The 19,338-nt window shown below is 38.0% G+C and overlaps 1 protein-coding gene across 1 annotated transcript in view; it reads left to right on the forward strand.

The window, feature by feature from the left end:
- The window catches only part of TRAPPC12 (trafficking protein particle complex 12), a 186,363-nt gene that overhangs the window by 120,756 nt on the left and 46,269 nt on the right, over positions 1-19,338 (forward strand). The gene's annotated exons all lie outside the window — the stretch shown is intronic.

Genomic DNA, 19,338 nt, shown 5'->3' on the forward strand with positions numbered 1-19,338 from the left:
AGAAGAACGGGGTGTGGGACCTACACAGAGAGGGAGAGGGGTTGTGTGCTGATGACCGGGGGGGAGGGGGGGAAGGGCAGGCTTGCAGGGTATATACCCTTTGGTTGGTTGATGATGAATGGAGGGGATTGTAACCATGGCAATGAAATGATATACTACAGGATGAATGTAAAGCTAATGTTCTCCCATGTAAACTCTCACATAATTCACAATAAAAGAATAATCAAGAGAAACAAATATCAGGCAATTATTTACAAGTTTAAATTTAAAAGAAAATATATTTTTTGTGCAAAGTCAACGGTCCATAATAATACTGTTTTGGAAGTATTGTAAAATCTCATTCAATCATCATAATAAAATATTTTAATCTGATTGTGCCTAGCTAATTATGCCTTTTAGTATATGTATGAACTTGGAAAATCACTGTTAACTTACTTATAGGAAACAAACTATTTTGAGTTATGCTGTAAATATAATTCTGCAAATCCTTATAAATTTCTGGAAATCAGTTGATTTTCCAAAGGTCACAAAGATACATAGGATATATAACAGAGTGTGACATCATATATATTTAAAAATGTTACACTGTGATTTACTACTGGTAGAATGCATAAAAGCATGAATCTCACGGTACTTCAGTTTCCTCAACTACAAAAAAGGAAGCGGTAGTACCCACATCATAAAGTATTGAGTGTTGAATGACTTCAAATACATGAAGTTTTGAGAATTTAGCCAGGCTTAGAATAAGCAAGGAGTCCTGGTGTGGTGCTGTGGGCTAATGCATCAGACTGTAAAGTCATTTGAACTGCAAGGTCAGTGGTTCAAGCTCACCAGCTGCTCCTTGGAAACCCTATACAGGGTCGCTATGGGTCGGAATCAACTTGACGGCACTTAACAACAAAACAACAGCAACTGTGCGATTACTCAGACCTCCAGATGTAAAGATGAATGAAGCTCGCTCTTTTTTTCTGGATATATTCATTCATCTGTTTGCTTAGGACAAGAACCCAGGACTTGTTCTTGCATCTTTCCTTTCCCTCACCACCTTCTTGCCACATCCCATCTAATACCAAATCCTGTCAGTTTTACTTCAAGTTGTGTACGTCCCTCCTTCCACATCAGCAGCAAAAGGTGCTTAGTGTAAGGATTCCTTGCATCTTGTGTGAAGCCTGGCCCTACCACATAGTAGCTGGGTGGCCTTAGGCAAACATCTTAACATCTCCATGCCTCAGTTCCTCAGCAGGAATAATAATAGTACCTAGTCAGTGGATGGTTTTAAAGAGTAAAGGAGTTAATAATTGTAAACCACTTAGTCTAGAATCCAGGCCATAGTAATTGCTTTGTATTTGTTTAGACTAAATACCTTGGATGTGTTACTGCAATAACCATTGAAGAGAGCACTCTGCTTTTACTCCTTTTTAGATTGTGAAATCCATTCTGTATAAAGTACCCCTAGAATCTTTCTGTAAACCATGTCATTCCCTGGTTTGCTTTGGTGGCATTTCATTAAATGTGAAATTATATATATATACACATATACACACACACACACACACACACTCCTTACCAAGGTCTATAATATATATACACACACATATACACACACACACACACTCCTTACCATGGCCTACAAGTTTCTGAACAATCCAGCCACCTCCCAGTTCACTACCCTCCATTGTGCCACCCTCTCTCTTTCTTTTCATTCACACTGCTTTTCTTTTACTTCCTTGGACTCACCAAATCGTATCCTGTCTCAGGGCCTTTGCATATGCCATTTCCTGTCTCCCTAGCACACTATCCTCTTTTCATTGTTGGATGGCCCTTATCATACCTTAGACTCTTGGTTAACATATCATGTGCTAAGAGGCCTTCCCTTCCCCTCTTCTATAGGTTCTTTTCCTCCACTGTTTTATGTCCTTGTTGTTGGGTGTCATTGAATCAATTCCAACTCATAGCAACTTCATGTGACAGAGAAGAACTGCCCCACAAGGTTTGCTAGTCCATGATTTTTACAGAAGCAGATGGCCAGGTCTTTCTCCTATAAGGCTACTGGGTGGATCTTGATGACAACCTTTATTTTAACAGCCAAGCACTTGACCATGACCCCAATTTCCCTTTTATAAGAAGTTTATCACAATTTGTGATTTTAAATGTTCTTCTTGGTTTTTGTCCAACTTTCCCACCAGAATAAATTCTCCATGAAATTGGACTATCTTACTTTACCATTGCTTTGCACAGCATAATGCTAGCACACAAAAAAGGTACCCTATGAAGTGAAACAATGAGTGAGGGAAGACACACAGATGGGTACATAAACAAAAGTGTTAAAGATAATATGGTAATCATCCATAAAGGCAATATTCTGTACCCTACTTTGATAAGTAGTGACTAGGATCTTAAACGCGCATGGGCAGCCATCTGCAGTACAACTATTGTTCTCTGCATGCGCAGAAGAAAGAAAAGTAATGAAAATTGAATCAACTGGTTGATTCAATTACAATAGCTTGTAATCAACTAGTCAAATGGACCAAGGGAACATAGGAATATCAGTCACCACAACTCTGAGACCAAAAGAACTAGATGGTCCTCAGATACCACTACCAACTGCTCTGAAAGGGATCATATTAGAAGGTCCTGGGTAAAATGGGAGAAAAATATGAAACAAAACTCAAAGTTTTGTGGGGTTTTTTTCAAAGGCCAGGTTTACTGGTCAGAAAGAGTCTGGAGGAACCCAAGACTCTGTTCCTCAGCCACCCTTCAGGTCTGGATGGAACTAACCCACGTGTCCCAGTTTTCAGCTAAACCTTAGATAGGTTTATCAGGGTGACAACAATACTCATATGCTTACCATGGAGTCGTCTACTATTCATGATCAAAAGGTCAACATTTACCTAAGGACAAAGTTGAGAATGGATGGGAAAGAGGGTCAATTGGAAATTAGAGCCATAAGGAGCACTGGATTGCAATTATTGATATGAAACAAAGTGTATGATTTGATTATAAAACTAATGATCTCTGTAAACCTTTACTCACAATTCACAATAAAAAAATTCAGGGATAATAACATGGTAAGATCACAATAGGTACTGAGGGAGCAGGGTAAAGGAGCATTTTAGTCAGCTTAGAGGCTCAAAGCATTTCATAGGAGTTAACATACAAGCAGAGTCCTAAGATGTCGTCTTTAAGTTTCATCAAGTTGATTCCTACACTGTACAGTGTTTCCTAGAAGCAACTGGTGGGTTTGAACCACCAACCTTGTAGTTCAAAATCCAGTGCTTATCCTACGATTACACACCAGGAGTCTTGAGACTTTAGCAAGAGTTTAAGGTAAAAGGTTAAATGAAAGGCCAATAAAGTAGAAAGATTATGGAGTATATTGGGAATAAATAGTAGCCTTTTGGCTCTCCCAGACCTGGTAACATGCAATAGTATCAGCATGGAATAAGTTGTTATTTTCAGTGCCTCTGGGACCTCTGAATGGTGCTCTCACAGGCAACAAATATATATTTTTAAAGCTCAGGGAGAGATCAGTGCTAGAAACCTTGGAGTCACTGGCATATAATTAATAGTCAAAATCCTAAGAAACCAGTAGAGAAAGGAGACTGAAGAAAATGTTAGGGAATCCTGCAGAAAAGGGTCTCATAGAACCTCCAGAGGATTAACGGAGTGTGAAGAGAATCCACTGGACTTTACACTTTCAAAATGAGGATTTTGAGCTACAGAGAAGGGACTTGTACATTTACAGTTCTACACTGTTTGAATTTTTTATAAGCATGTTATTACTTAAAAAAAAAAAAAAAAACCCTACCTAATTAAAAACAAAAAAATCACAACCAAAGCAATTTTCCTGTCCCCTACTGTCCTCTTAATCTCCAATTGGTCATTGCTGTTCACAATAAAATCAGTCATTCAGGGGCAATGAGTTTCATACTGAGTAATATTCTCCCACAGACCTCAGTCAGAACTCTTGTCTGATACCTTTTAGGGCACTAAAAGCAATGGTCTTTCCCTGTGCTTTTTTTTTTTTTTTTTTTTTTTTTTTTTTTGGGGGGGGGGGGCGGATGATAAAAAGCACAATTTTTAAATTGTAAAATAAACCTAGAAATCATATAGATCCTATCCCAGTAGTGCAAAATTTTATGTTACACCTTAACAAGTTATCGCCCCACTGAAAAGTGAAAGCTGATACTTCACTCAATAAGAAAAAAATAGGCTCCAAAGATGGCATCTAAGCCCTTGCTCTGTATCACTGCTTAGCTGGCACCTTTGATTTTAGCACCCTTAGTACCTCAGTTTCTTACCTAATATTTGACACATTTATGCTTACACCTCCCTCGTTAGGAACAGACATTCATGGCTTATTGAGTCCCGTCCTGTCAGTAATACAAGGTACAAAGAAGCGCCCTGTGAGCCAGACAGACAAAATACCTTCGCCTGGTGGAGCTTACATTCTAAAGAGCAATCCAGACAAATATTAATAACTACTAATAAAGTAACTTGGTGTGGTGCCGAAGGATAAACACGATAGTACTAACCACAGGTTGGCAGTTCAAACCCACCAGCCATTCCTTGGAAACTCTATACTGCATCACAAGTTGGAACCAACTCAACGGCACTTAACAACATAAATAAAAGCATCAACCCAGAGTGGGCTTAATTACTTTTAGTGTCACACTGTACCTAAGTTATAAAGTTCTTTTAAGTACATTTGGTGGAGCTACAATACCATCCTCTTTTAGACTTCTGGTCAAAAGGCAGCATTTTCTTGTTTATGTGGATCCTATGTAATATCATTCTGTTCTCTGTGAGCTTAAAATCATGCCTGTACTTTTTCAGAGCATTTTTCAGAATGAACAGTGTCCTCTACAACATGACTTTATCTTCCTGAAAAGCAAATACAAGACTGCTGATCAGTTTCCAATTTAGATTTGGTCTCTGGTTTTTCAGTCACAGGGTCTCAGAAGGAACCAAAAGGAAACTGCAACCATATCACATTTGCATACTAAACAGTTTCAGGCGTTTCTTGCAATATCTGCAGTTCCTAAATAATTCAAGCTTTTGCTTGTAAATGTTTCTATCACTTTCCTTTGTAGAATTTTTTTTTTTATAATTCAATGTACTATTACTTTATGAATCCAGACAGTTTTGCCTCTAGATTGTTGTTGTTAAGTGCAGTCGAGTTGATTCTGACTCATAACAACCCTGTATAGGGTTTCCAAGGAGCAGTTGGTGGGCTCAAACTGCCGACCTTATGTTTCACAGTCCAGTTCTAATCCTACAGTGCCACACTAGGAGTCCAAGATGCTGTGAGCTACTATTTCTATTCACTTTACTCAAGGATTCACTTCTTCTTCTTTTTTTTTTATGTAAATTAGGTAAAGGTAGACACAGCAAGTCAATTTTCCATTCAACAATTTATACACATTTTGTTTAACTGATTACAATCTCCACAATGTAATATCACTTATCCTTCTTCCTCCCTGTGCTTTCCTTTTACATTACTTCTCATCTCCTAACGTTTCTTGTCTCTGAACTTTGTCCTTGGACAAATACTACACTTTTCATCTAAAATAGTGATTATTCTAAGGAATGCGTACACCCTAATGTTATTGTTCTACACCTGTCTGTCTTTTAGCTAAAAGCCACACGGTAACATCAGTTCACTTCCAGACCTGAAGGGTAGTTGTGGGCCATAATTCAAGCCTCAACTTTCATTATTGAAGAATTTTCTGGGAATATTACTGAATGATGCAGAAAGCATCCTTTCCTCTGATGCTCAGAGTTCTAGGATTATTCGTATCTGCTTCCTGTGGCCTTTCATGTCATTGTTATAGAGGGTCTTGGTAACCTGTCTGCCTAATCCTCTATTGTTGGATGCTCCTTGAGGGATTCATTTAAAACCAATCAGGGACATATTAATATATTTAAATAATTACCCTCTAAAAGGATCGGAGTCCTAGTGTTAATGCACTGGAGTGTAAAGTCAGTGTGAACTTCAAGGCCAGTGGTTCAAGCTCACCATTCGCTCCTTGGAACCCCTATACAGGGTCACTATGATTCAGAATTGACTCGATGGCACTTAACAACAGCAACAAAAGGATCAGCAACTTTATTTAATAGAATTACGCTCATTCTGATACAGTTATTAAATAGAAAACAAAGGGATAATGCGTGGTTTAAAATCAGGAAAGGTATGTGTCAGGGTTGTATCCTTTCACCATATTTATTCAGTCTATATGCTGAGCAAATAATCTGATATGCTGGACTGTATGAAGAAGACCACATCATCAGAATTGGAAAAAAAATTTATTAAGAACCTGCAATGTGCAGATGATACGACCTTGCTTGCTAAAATTGGAGATGACTTGAAGCATTGATGAAGGTCAAAGGCTACAGCCTTCTAAATGGATTACACCTCAACATAAAGAAAAGAAGAATCTCACAAATGCACCAGTAAATAAAATAACAGTAAACAGAGAAAGGATTGAAGTTGTCAAGGATTTCATTGTATTTCAATTCATAATGAATGCCCATGGAAGATGCAGCCAAGAAATTAAACAACATATTGCACTGGGCAAATCTGCTGAAAAGGTGCTCTGGCAGCATAGTGGTTTATAACTCGGACTGCTAACCTTAAGGTGAACAATTCTAACTACCAGCTGTTCCACAGGAGAAAGATGAAGCTTTCTGCTCCTATAAAGATTTACAGCTTCAGAAACCCTATACAGGGTCACTATGAGTTGGAACCAACTCCATGGCCCACCACCACTACCAAATCTGCTGAAAAAGACATCTCTAAAATGTTAAAAAGCAAAGACGTCAATTTGAAGACTAAGGTGCACCTGACCAAAATCATGGTGTTTTCAATCACTTCAATAACTTCATATGCATGTGAAAGCTTGGCAATGAATAAGGAAGATCAAAGAAGAATTGATGCATTTGAATTCTGGTGTTTCTGAAGAATATTGAAAGTACCGTGGACTGCCAGAAGAACAAACAAATCTGTTTTTTTAAAAAGTACAGCTAGAGTGCTCCTTTGAAGTGATGATAGTGAAACTTCCTTACATGTGCTTTGGACATGTTATAGGGAGGGATCAGTTCCTGAAAAAGGACATTGTGCTTGGTAAAGTAGATGAATAAAAAAGAAATACCTTCATTGAATTCAATGAGATGGATTGATACAGTGGCTTCAACAAGAGCCATGATTATGAGGATGGTACAGGAATGGGCAGTGTTCATTTTGTTGTGCACATGTCACTATGAGTTGGAACCCACTGAGTGAGTGCTCATTTCTAAACTAGGTGGTTTTCAAATGTACATTCTGCCTTTTTCCATTTCAAGCTGTTTCTTCCTTTTGGTGCTAAAGCACCTAAAAGACCCAAGTTCCTGCAGACATTTCATTGCCTTTCCTGGACATCCTTCACTCTAGGCTGAGAGAGGGCTCAGCATAGAGAAAAAACTATCACCTTGTTTTGAGTGTCTTTGGTATCTGTATCTCATACCTATGTACCTTCCCCAGCTGGTACAGATATGTACCATGAAATAAAAAAAAAGAGTCTCCAAAAGAAATGAAGTTATAGGTCTGAAACAAAAAAAGAAAAAAAGATACTGAACAAATGAGAACTTTCTTTCTCCTAATTGAATATGGTTTGGATGCCTAAACTGAAGAAGGAGCTTTTATTTCTATTTGTATAATGTCATAGGGATGGGAAACTTTTTTTTTCTCTCAGAAATTTTACTTCTCTTGTTGCCAGTCTGAACTGTCTCACTCCTTCTCTGTAAGTTAATTTTTCCTATCCTAGCTGCTTAGCATCACCAATCTTCTCGTCCCTCATACTTCCTAAGAGATATTTTTCCAACTTCTTTACTCCTGTACATCCTACTACAGCTTCCTTATCAGCCAAGAAAGTAGTAAGGCTTGATCATTTCTTAGTTTAGGCTAAAGATAGGTGTGGCCCCATATGCTTTGTATATCTCTGAGCAGTAAAGTACTAGAACTTTTACTGTAAAAAAGACTGTCTTTACGATTCATCTGTGGTGATTATCTGCAGTGTTATGGCACACAGATCAAATACACATCTTTCCCTTAACACAAGGTTGAGAAACCTCTTTTTCTGCCAAAATATGTGTCATTCACTGGCCATACAAAATAATCAACTTAAAAATTAGCCTGCTATATCTGGTCATGGAGTCCTGGTGTGGTGCTGTGGGTTAATGTGCTGGACTGCAAGGTCAGTATGAACCGCAACTTAGACAGTTCAAGGTCACCAGCCGCTCCTTGGAAACCCTATACAGGGTCGCTATGAGTCGGAACCAACTCGACAACACATAACAACAGCAACATCAACCTATGTTTAATTAACTCACCCCTAATGTGATGACTGGAGTCCTGGTGTAGCACTGTGGGTTAATGCGCCAGACTGCAAAGCTGTTTGAACTGCAGGGTCAGTGGTTCAAGTTCACCAGTCACTCCTCGGAAACCCTATACAGGGTCGCTATGGGTCAGAATTGACTCGACAGCACTTAACAACAACAAATGTGATGACTGGTCTGCGGTTGCCAGACCACATGATTTTGTGGGCCTTATGTGGCCTGTAGGCCGGACATTCTCTGCCTAAATATGTGTACAGTCTGTCTCAACGATTCTGATCATCTCAAACATGGGTGAGAGTTTTTGTTGTGCTATGATGTTCAATAAAGATTCCTTCCTTTCAGTACAGTTATGACCCTATTGAATCAGAATCTTGAGAGAGTAGAGCCAAATCATCACTGCTTTTCATAGACTCCACTAGTGATTTTAAGATTCAGACTCATTCTTAATCCCTGCTTTTCTTCTTCTGTAATTCTTATCCCTTCTTTTTTCATGCCCAGTAGCGTAGTGGTTACGAATCGGGCTGCGAACCTCAGGAACAGCAGTTCGAAACTACCAGCTGTTCCACAGGAGAAAGATGAGGCTTTCTGCTCCCGTAAAGACTTACAGCCTTGGAAACCCTGTACAGGGTCTCACTATGAGTCGGAACCGACTCCACGGCACATAACAACAACAACAACAACTTCTTTCTAACTTGCTGTTAAGTGCCATCAAGTCAGTTCTGACTCATAGTGACTGACTAGGGTTTCCACAGAGCAGCTGGTGAGTTTGAACCGCTGACCTTTGTAACTAGTTTTTATTGTTGTTATTGTTGCTATTAAGTGCTGTTGAGTCGGTTCCAACCCATAGTAACCCTCTAGAGGGTTTCCAAGGAGCGACTGGTGAGCTTGAACCACAAACCTTTGTAGTTAAAATTGACTTTGCAGTCTAGCGCATTAACCCACAGCTCCACACGGGATTTAATTTAATGGTAATACCAAGGCTTTGTTTCCTGGTCATTTTCTGTTTTTATAATTATTTATCAAAAGACAAATGAGCTGAAGTATGTTATTTGACCTGGTTTAGACCAATTATAGTCTCTTCAAGGTTATAATTTTGAACTCAAGTCTGTCCTCTTAGTCATCAAGGTAACATAAGCTTGCTAATAAGGGGGCTTTAACTTCACATCAAATTGTTCTCTAACTTGTGTTAAATAATGAGTATTGCTAAAGGACACTTGAACAGATGAGGAAAAGTCTGTTTTAATCCTTATAATTGTATTGACAGGGGAGTTAGGCAGAGGACACACCAAAACAGGTTTCTTCATTATGTTACACACCTTGCCTCCTCAGAGGTGGGTCATTTGGGGAAATGTTAATCGGCAATGTGATCTAATAAATGAAAGATTTCCCCCCCCAAAAAAAAATATATGGTATAAAGTCCATAATCCGAGTACGATAATATAACTCTTTTTAGAGTGACATTTTTTGCTCCTTAGCAAATAATCTTTGTTCTTAAAACTTTTTTTTTCCCCCTCATCCTGCCCCTCAAAAAATTATTTGCCAAATTACAGGGGCAACTCCTTTGTATTTCAAGGAAAACCAACAACTTCTTTTCTTTCTGTTGACAAAACAAGCAAGTGAAAATTATTAACCAAGCAGTAAGAATTTTGCAAAGTAACATTTATACACAAAATTTCATTTATATATATTAAAAGAAGCCACAGCAGTTCATGGTACCCTTGAGATATAAGACTGATATTTTTACAAAAGTTAATAATCATTCTCATGCATGAAGGACCTTGTATTTCTGTAAAAAATAAAATAGTACAGTAATTGTGGACAATAATGTGACGGTTCTGTAAAACCTAAAAATAGAACTCTCATATAAGTCAGCAATTTCACTTCTAATATATACCCAAAAGACTTAAAAACAGAGACTCAAACAGACACTTACACACCACACTATTCACAGCAGCCAGAAAATGGAAGCAACTTAAATGCATATTAACTGATGAATGGATAAACAAAACATAGTACATACATACAGTGGAATCCGGTAGGAGAAATGTCTCCATACAAGCTAAAGTAAGAATAGGGCTTGAAGATATTACGCTAAGTAAAACAAATCAATCACAAGAGGGCAATTGTTGTATGGCCTCATGTATATAAAAAAACAAGATAATGCAAAGCTATAGAGGCCAAAGTTTACTAGTGATTACCAGGGGTGAAAAGGAAGTAGAAAGAAGGGGTATTGCTTATGGAGTAATGAGTTTCTGTTTATGTTGTTTTTAAGTATTGTCGAGTCAGTTCTGACTCATGTCAACCCTGTATAGGATTTCTGAGGAGCAGCTGGTGGGTTTGAACCGCCAACCTTGCATTTCAAACCAACCTTCAGTTCAAACCAACTTTGCGGTTCAGTGCTTTAATCCATAGCACTACACCAGTACTCTTTTGGCACATTAGGCCTTCTCAAAACATTGCTGATAAAGATAAACACTCAGAAAAATATGAAAAGAAGGAAAATTCTTCAACACAAAACGAAAAGTCAACATTATTCTCAACAGAAAGATACAGAAAAAAATTTACCTTGTGAATGAAAAGCAGACAAGGATACCCTTTTATTACTACTCATATTCAGTATTATATTATAAATCCTATCCAGAACAAGATAGGGAAATAAAAGGCATCCAAATTAGCAAAAAAGTAAAATTTTGCTTCCAGATGATATAATCCTATTCACAGAAAACTGCTGAATGCCTGAACTTATAGAAGGATTCAGCAAAGTGGTAGGGTAAAAGATCAACATACAAAAATTAGTTTGACTCATTTACACTAATAAAGAGAAATATGAAAAGGAAATCAGGAAAGTACATTTTACAATGTTGTTAAGTGCTGTAATGTAGATTCCCACTCATAATGACCCTCAATCCACAATAAAAACCTTAAATTAAAAAAAAAAAAAAATACAACTCTGATGCACAACTTTCCTAATTTTAAACCATTCAGTGTTCCCTTGTTCTGTTGGAACAACTGCCTCATGGTCTATGTACAGGTTCCTCATGAGCATAATTAAGTGTTCAGGAATACTCATACTCCACAATGTTGTCCATAGCTTGTCAATATACACACAATTGAAAGCCTTTGTATAGGCAGTAAAGCACAAGTAAACATCTTTCTGGTATTCTCTGCTTTCAGCCAAGATCCATCTGACGTCAACAATCATGTCCTTCATTCTATGTCCTTTTTTGAAACTGGCTTGAACCTCTGAAAATTCTCTATCAATGTATGGTTGCAGCTGTTTCTGAATTACCTTTAGTAAAACTTTACTTGCATGATATGTCAATAATATTGTCTGATGATTTCCTCATTCCATTGGGTCACCTTTCTTTGGAATGGGCACAAATACAGATCTCTTCCAGTCAGTTGGCCAGGTAATTGTCTTCCAAATATCTTGGCATAGATGAGTGAGTGCCTCGAGTGCCAATTCACTTTGTTGAAAGATTTCAATTTGTATTCCATCAATTACTGGTGCCTTGTTCTTTGCCGATTCCTTCAATGCATCTTGGACTTCTGCCTTCAGGATCATTGGCTCTTGATCATATGCTTCCCCTTGAAATGGTTGAACATCAACCATTTCTTTTTAGTACAATGACACTGGGTATTTCTTCCATCTTCTTTTATGCTTTTTCTTCATCATTCAGTATTTTGCCCAAAGAATCCTTCAGTACCACAAGTTGAGGTTTGAATTTTTTCTTCAGTTCCCTTAGCTTGAGAAATGCTGACGTGTTCTTTCCTTTTGGTTTTCTAACTCCAGGTCTTTGCACATTTTGTTATATTATTTGACTTTGTGTTCTCAAACTTAACTTTGAAATTTTCTATTTGGCTCTTTTACTTCCTCACTTCTTCCATTTGCATGAGCATCTCTACACTGAAGAGCAAGCTTCAGAATATCTTCTGACATCCATTTTGATTTTTTCCTTCTTTCTTGTCTTCTTAATGAATTTTTGCTTTCTTCCTGTATGTGGTACTTGATGTCAACCCACAACTCTTCTGGTCTTCGGTCTTCAGTGTCTAATAAATCAAATCTGTTCTTCAGGAGATCTATAAATTCAGGTAAGATATATTCTGGGTTATATTTTGACTCTTGTGGACGTGTTTTCATTTTCTTCAGCTTCAATCTAAATTTCCATATGAGCAACTGATGGTCTGTTTCACAGTCTGCCCTGGCCTTGTGTTGACTGATGATATGGAGCTTTTCCATTGTCTCTTCCCACAGATGTAGTTAATTTGATTTCTGTGTATTCCATTTAGTAAGTTCCATGTGCATAGTTACCTTTTATGCTGTTTAAAAAAGGTATTTGCAATAAACAAGCCATTGTTCTTGCAAAATTCTGCCATGCAATCTCCAGCATCATTTCTATCACCGAGGCCATATTTTCCAATGACTGATTCTTCCCTCTTTGTTTTCAACTTTTACATTCCAGTCACCAGTAATGATCAATATATCTTGATTGCATGTTTGATCAATTTCAGACTGAAGAAGTTGGTAGAATTCTTCAATTTCCTCATCACTTGCTTTCGTGTTTGGTGCATAAATTTGAATAATAGTGGTATTAACTGGTCTTCCTTGTAGGCACATGGATATTATCCTATCACAGACAGCATTGTACCTCATGACTGCTCTTGATATATTCTTTTTGATAAAGAATGTGATGTCATTCCTCTTCAATTTGTCATTCCCAGCATAGTAAACGATGTGATTGTTGGATTCAGTATGACCAGTACAAGTCCATTTCAGTTCACTAATGCCTAGGATATCAATGTTTGTATTTTCCATTTCATTTTTGACAATTTATAATTTTCCTAGATTCAAACTTTGTACATTCCATGTTTCATTTATTAATGGATTTTTACAGCTGTTTCTCTTCATTTTGAGTTTTGCCCCATCAGCAAATGAAGGTCCCAAGGGCTTTACTCCAATCTTGTCATCACAGTCAACTCTACTTTGAGCAAACAGCTCTTTCCCAGTCGCATTTTGAGTGTCTTCCAACCTTAGGGACTCATCTTCTCGCACTATATCTGACAATATTCTGGAGCTCTTCATCATGTTTCAGTATTCAATAATCTGGTGCTGATAGTATTCCACTGCTATTCATAAGGTTTTTCAGTGACTAAATACTCGGAATTAGGTTGTCTCTCCTTCCTAGTCTGTCTTTGCCTGGAAGCTCATCTGAAACGTGTCCACCTTGGTTTACCCTGCTGGTATTCAAAATACCGGTGGCATAGCTTCCAGAATCACAGCAACACACACTCCACCACAGTGCAACAAACTGACAGACAAGTGGTGGGTGCCACACAATAGTCACCCAGATGAGATAGTTAGAAATAAATCTTGCCATACAAAAGTCCTGGTTAGAACAAGACTGCTAACCACAAAGTTGGCAATTCAAACTCCCCAGCCACTCTTGTAAACCCTAAATGGGGTCACTATAAGTTGTAATCTACTCGACTACACTTACAAATAACAACACAACATACAAAGCAAACTACAAAATATCACAAGAAACCAAAAGAGCCCTGGACAAATAGTATAATATACAATGCTTATATGTGACACTGTAGTATAAAGCACTGTACTGCAAGGTGGATTTGAACCACAAGGTCAAACTCAACAGCCGCTCCTTGGATACCCTATATAGGGTCCCTGTGAGTTAGAACCAACTCCATAGCACTTAACAACATAGATAGGAAGGAAGGAGCCCTGTTAGCATAGTGGATTACAAGATGGGCTGCTAAATGCAAGATCAGCTATTTGAATCCACTAGCCACTCCAGGAGAGAAAGATGAAAGATTTACAGCCTCAGAAACCCTATACAGGGTTGCTCTGAGTCAGAATCGACTCAAATGTCACACAACCACCACCATAATAAGGAAGGAGTCCTACTGTGGCACTGTATAATAAGCACTGGACTGGTAACTGCAATGTCGGTAGTTCAAACCCACCAGCCAGTTTTAGAAACCCTATACAGGGTCGCTATGTAAAACCTTTGATCTGAAACAACTCCAGGAAACACAACAGCACCAATAATATACAGGAAGGCTTAGCATAGTCTGTACTACCCAAATTGATCTACATATAGAATGCAATCCCAATCCAGATTCCATCATCATTGTTGAAGGAGATGGAAAAGCTGATTGCCAACTTCATATGAAAAGAAAAGAGAGCTTGGTGAAGCAAAGCACTGCTAAAGTATAAAAAAGTTGGCAACCTTACACTTCCCCAATCTCAAAATCTACTACCAGCTAAAATAGTCAATACAGCCTGGTTTGGGTTCAGTAACAGACACATAGACCAATTGAACAGAATTGAGAACCCAGAAGTAGATCCATTCATGTATGCATGGACTACTGATCTTTGACAGTAGACCAAAACTTGTTAGATGGGAAAGAAATAGCCTTTTTAACAAATGGTACTTTAAAAACTAGATATCCATTTTCAGAAAAATGAAGCAGGATCCCTATCTCACAGTGTATACAAAAAGATTTATCAAAAACCTAAATGTAAAACCTTAAAGTATGAAAGAATAAGTAGCAACATTCATAAGAACAGAAAACAACAAATGCTGTAGAGGATGTGGCGAGATTAGAACCTTCATACACTGCTAGTGGGATTGTAAAATGGTAGGACCACAGTAGAAAATTGTATGTTGCTTCCTTTAATAGTTGAAAATAGAAATACCATATGATCCATCAGTCCCACTATTAGGTATATATCCTACAGAAATAAGAACCATGCCACAAGAGATACATTCACACCCATATTCATCACATCTCTTCTAATCAGTTTGTCCGTCTTTCAGATTTCTTGGCATAGACGAATGAGTGCCTCCAGTGCCACAATTAATAGCAAAAAGATGGAAACAGCTTCTAGTACCTATCAACAGATGAATGAATAAACAAACTGGTACATACACACAATAGAATACTACACATTAAAGAATAATGATAAGCCTGTGAAACACGATAGCATGGATAAACCTGAAGAATATTATGCTGAATGAAATAGTTCAATCACAAAAGAACAAATATTCTTTGAGACCACTGTTATAAAAAGTTTAAAAAAAAAAACATAAATAAGATTTCACACAGAAACATTATTTGATTGTTACTAGGGCTGGGAGACGGAGTCATGGTGTGGCACTGTAGGAAAAAGCACTGGACCACAAGGTGGGTTTGAACCACAAGGGGTAGGAGAGGAAAAGAAAATAAATTACTAGTTGTTGTTAAGGTGCCATTCAGTCAGTTTCAATGCATAGAGTACTCATAAACAGAACAAAACACTTGATCCTGTACCATCCTCACACTCATTAAGCTTGAATCCATTGATGCTGCCACTATGCCAATCCATCTCATTGGGGTTCTTCCTGTTTTTCACTGACCTTCCACTTTACCTAGCATGATGGCCTTACCCAGGGACTGAAGTCTAAGAGATGAAGTCTGGCCTAAGGAGCATCTGCCTGTGCTTCTTCCAAGACATTTTTTTTGTTCTTCTAGTAGTCCATGTTATTTTTAATATTCTTCTCCAACACCATATAAGTCAAAAGCATCAATTCTTCTACAGTCATTCTTATTCACTGACCAACTTCACATGCATGTGAAGCTATTGAAAATATCATGGCTTAGGTCAGGCACAGCTTAGTCCTCAAATTGACATCTTTGCTCTTGAACACTTTAAAGAAGTTTTTGAAGCAGATTTTTCCAATGCAGTACATTATTTGATTTCTTGACTGCTGAGTGTTGATAGTGGAGCCAAGCAAAATGAAATCTTTTATAACTTCAATCTTTTCCCCATTTATCATGATGTTATTTATTGATCCAGCAGTGAGGACTTTTGTTTTCTTTACATTGAGGTACAACCCATCTGAAAGCCATGGTCTTTGATCTTCATTAGTAAATATTTTTAAGTCTTCTTCACTTTGGACAAAGTTGTATCGCTGCAGGTTGTTAATGAGTCTTCCTCCAATCCTGATGCGAAATTCTTCTTCATATAATCCAATTTCTCAGATTATTTGCTCAGCATATAGACTGAATAAGCATGGTGAATGAATACAACTCTGGTGCAGACCTAACCTGATTTTACAACATTCAGTGTTCCCTTGCTATATTCAAATGATTGCCTCTTGGTCTACATACAGGTTCCTCGTGAGTACAAGTAAATGTTCTGGAATATTCATTCTCTGAAATGTTCTCCATAGCTTATCATGATCCACGCAGTTGAAGGCCTTTGCATAGTCGATAAAGCACAAGTAAATAACTTTCTGGTTTTCTCTGCTTTCAGCCACGACCCATTTGATGTCAGAAATATCCCTTGTTCCATGTCTTTGTCTGAATTCAACATGTAACTCTGGTACTTCCCTGTCAATGTGTTGTTGCAGTAGTTTTTAAATTTTCTTCAGCATAATTTTACTTGCAGGTGGTATTAATGATATTATCTGATGATTTCCACATTCTCTTTGGAATGGGCATAGATCTGGATCTCTTCTAATCAGTTTTCCAGGTAGCTATTGTCCAGATTTCTTGGCATAGATGAATGAGTGCCTCCAGTGCCACATCAGTTTGTTGAAAGATTTCAGTTTGTATTCCATCAATGCCTGGAGCCTTGTTGCTTTGCCAATGACTTCAGTACACTTTGGATTGCTTCCTTCAATGCCATTGGCTCTTGATCATGTGCTACTTCTTGAAATAATTGAACACCAACCATTTCTTTTTGATACAGTGACTCTGTATTCCTTCCATTTTTTCTGATGCTTTCTTCATCATTGAATATTTTGCCCACAGAATTCTTCAGTATTGCAAGTAGGGGCTTGAAAATTTTCATCAGTCCTTTCAACTTGAAAAATGCTAAGCATGTTCTTCCCTTTTGGTTTTCTAACTCCAGGTATTTGCACATTTCATTATATTTGACTTCTCAAACTGCCCTTTGAAATTTTCTGTGCAACTCTTTACCTCCTCATTTCTTCCATTTACTTTACATCTCTGCACTGAAGAGCAGAGCAAGTTTTAGAGTCTCTTCTGACGTCCATTTTGCTCTTTTCCATGTTTCTTGTGTTCTATTAACTTTTGCTTTCTTCCTGTATGATGTTCTTGATGTTATCCCACAACTAATCTGATCTTCTGTCATTAGAATCCAGTGCATCGAATCTGATAATCTCTAAATTTAGATGGGATATGTTCAGAGTCATATTTTGTCTCTCGTGGACTTTTATTAATTTTCTTCAGCTTCAGCCTGAACTTGTATATGAGCAGTTGGTCTATTCTGCAGTCTGCCCCTGACCTTGTTTTGGCTAATGATGTGGAGATTTTCCACTGTCTCTTTCCACAGGTGTAGTCTGTTTGATTTCTGTGTATTCCATCTGGTGAGGTCCATGTCACCTTTCATGTTTGAAAAAGGTATTTTCAGTGAACAAATCATTGTTGCAAAATTTTATCATGCCATGTCCAGCATCATTTCTATCACCAAAGCCATATATTCCAACCACTTCTTTGTTTCCAATCTTTGTATTCCAATCATCAGTAATTACCAATACATTTTGATTGTATGTTTGATCATTTAAGACTGGGGAAGTTGTTAGAATTCTTCAGTTTCATTATCAATTGCTTTAGTGGTTGGTGAGTAAATTTGAATAATTGTGGTATTACTCGTCTTCCTTGTAGACATATGGATATTGTCCTATCACACACAGCATTGTATTTCAAGATAGATTTTAAACTTCTTTGTTAATGATGAATGTGAATTTTCTCTTCAGTTTGTCATTCCCGGCATAATAAACCATATGATTGTCAGTTTCAAAATGGCAAATATCAGCCCATTTCAGTTCATTAATGCCTAGGGATATCACTGTTTATTCGTTCCATTTCACTTTTGACAACTTCCTATTTTCCTAGATTCATACTTTGTACTTTCCATATCCCTATTATTAGCGGATGTTTACAGTTGTTTCACTTCATTTTGAGTTGTGCCCCATTAGCAAACTCCGGAAGCTTTACTCAGTTCACATCATCACATTCAACTCTGCTTTAAGGAGAGTTTAAGCTCTTCCCCAGTTGTATTTTGAGTGCCTTCCAACCTGAGGCGCTCAGCTTCTTTCCAACCTTTGCAATCTTTGCAATCTTCAAGATTGCAAGTATCTTGCAATATCTTGATGCTATTCATAATGTTGCAATACCCAGTATTCTGGTGCTATCTGACAGTGTTCCACTAATATTCATAAGGTTTTCATTGGCTAAACATTTGGAATTAGTCAACCTCTCCTCCTTCCTTGTCACTCTTACTCTGAAAATTCAGCTGAAACCTGTCCACCATGGATCACCCTGTTGGTATTTAAAATACTGGTAGCATTACTCCAGCATTACAGCAACATGCAAGACACCACAGTGCAACCAACTGACAGGACTCTCTACACACAGAGAGAGAGAGAGAGAGAGAGTCCTGGTGTGGTACTGTGGGTTAATGCGCTGGACCACAACTATATGTTGTGAAGTGCTACCGATTCCATTCCAACCCATAGCGTTCCTGTGTAGGGTTTCCAAGGAGAGGCTAGTGAGCTTGAACTGCCAACCTTGTGGTTTGCAGTCCAGTGCTGATCCTATAGTGCCACACCAGGAGTGTTATTAAGTGCTGTCAAGTGGGTTCTGACTCATAGTGATCCTGTGTAGGATTTCTGATGTATTTGAACCACCAACCTTTTCATTCACACAGACCTTACAGCCCATTGCTTTTCCATCCTACAGCCTCACAGCAGGTGATGATATAGGACAAGTACTGGACTGCTAACTGCAAGGTGGACAGTTCAAACCCACTAGCCACTCCCTGGGCAAAGAATGAGCCTTTTCCTCCTGTTGAGATATATATCCTCAAAAACCCTATATAATCACTTATAAGTTCTACTCTATGACAGTGGGTTTTGTCATAGAGTAGAACTTATA

Source organism: Chrysochloris asiatica, unplaced genomic scaffold (assembly GCF_000296735.1).
Source record: "Chrysochloris asiatica unplaced genomic scaffold, ChrAsi1.0 scaffold00058, whole genome shotgun sequence".
Classification (NCBI taxonomy): Eukaryota; Metazoa; Chordata; class Mammalia; order Afrosoricida; family Chrysochloridae; genus Chrysochloris; species Chrysochloris asiatica.